At 32.3% G+C, this 1,153-nt stretch overlaps 1 long non-coding RNA gene across 1 annotated transcript; it reads left to right on the plus strand.

The window, feature by feature from the left end:
* Positions 1 to 311: 311 nt before the first annotated feature.
* LOC132800629 (uncharacterized) lies at positions 312 to 835 on the plus strand. Its single transcript, XR_009635845.1, has 2 exons — positions 312 to 466; positions 754 to 835. It is a non-coding gene; the product is annotated as an uncharacterized LOC132800629 (long non-coding RNA).
* Positions 836 to 1,153: the final 318 nt, after the last annotated feature.

The raw sequence follows: 1,153 nt of genomic DNA on the forward strand, positions 1-1,153 counted from the left end.
TTAAATCTAAAGCCCAATATTTGGCTGACCCTGATTATGCTACTTGGGTGAAGGCCCAATCCAGTTAAAAAATCCAGAAGTTGAGGGGGTAGAGAGAGAGAGTGTGCGTAATAATAATAATAATCATAATTTGAATTTTGAAAAAACAACGGTCAATTAAAAAAAATTGAAAATTGAAAATTCGGGGTTCTGAAAAACGAACGGTAAGAAAATTTAAATTCAGAAACGGTAATATTTATTTATTTATTTATTTTTTGGTTTTTAGCCGTTAATATTATTATAATTAATTATTATATATACATTGTGAACCTCAAATCCTTGTCTTTCTCTCTCTCTATCGAAAAAAAAGAAAAAAAGAAAAAGACAAAGAGGATAAGCTGTGGGAAGAAGAGCGATTGTTGAAGAAGACGAGACGATGGGATTGGCCGGTGTCTGCAACTCCATCACCGATCCCTAAACAAATTGGGTAAGACAGGGATTCTTCTCACTCTCTGATTACAATATAGGGCTTTCGTCTCCCTTTTTTTAGGGTTTATTATTATTCTTGGTGGATCTTAATTTTTACTTTGCCTTTGGTGAGTAAAGGAGCGTAATTTGCTTAATTGCCTTTTTGGGTTTTGAAAAAAGAAAGAAAATGGCTTTGATTTTATTATATTTTTTCTTGTAATTTGGTTCTTTGTTTCATTCTTGTGGTTGTGGGAATCACATAAAAATCTTGTAATTTTGACATATGGGTTTTGCTTTTGGATGCAGTCTGATGGGTTAATTCATTCATTCCTTGAAGATTGAAGATCCTCTGATGGAATTTATGGACACTGCTGTGGGTGTTGCGTTCTACGGACAGCATTTCAAACCACAATAGAACAGGAATATTACAACTTAAATGGTGCTATCTATTAGTTAGAAAAATATCACTCATCCTTGCTATATGACACAAACAGCTGAGTAATATTGCTACTGGTTTTGACTTGTGAATTTTGAAATCTTACTTTTTTTTTTTTTTTTTTTTTTTTGTGCTTTTGTTACTGAAATATGTTATGTGATCTGTAATTATATGGTGACGTAGGCTGAGTTAATTCTTTAGATAACTTTGTTTGCATGTAACTTAGAGAAGTGAACGTAATTAGATTTGGTTATACCCAAGTCTGTAATA

This window comes from Ziziphus jujuba, chromosome 2 (assembly GCF_031755915.1).
Source record: "Ziziphus jujuba cultivar Dongzao chromosome 2, ASM3175591v1".
Taxonomy (NCBI): domain Eukaryota; kingdom Viridiplantae; phylum Streptophyta; class Magnoliopsida; order Rosales; family Rhamnaceae; genus Ziziphus; species Ziziphus jujuba.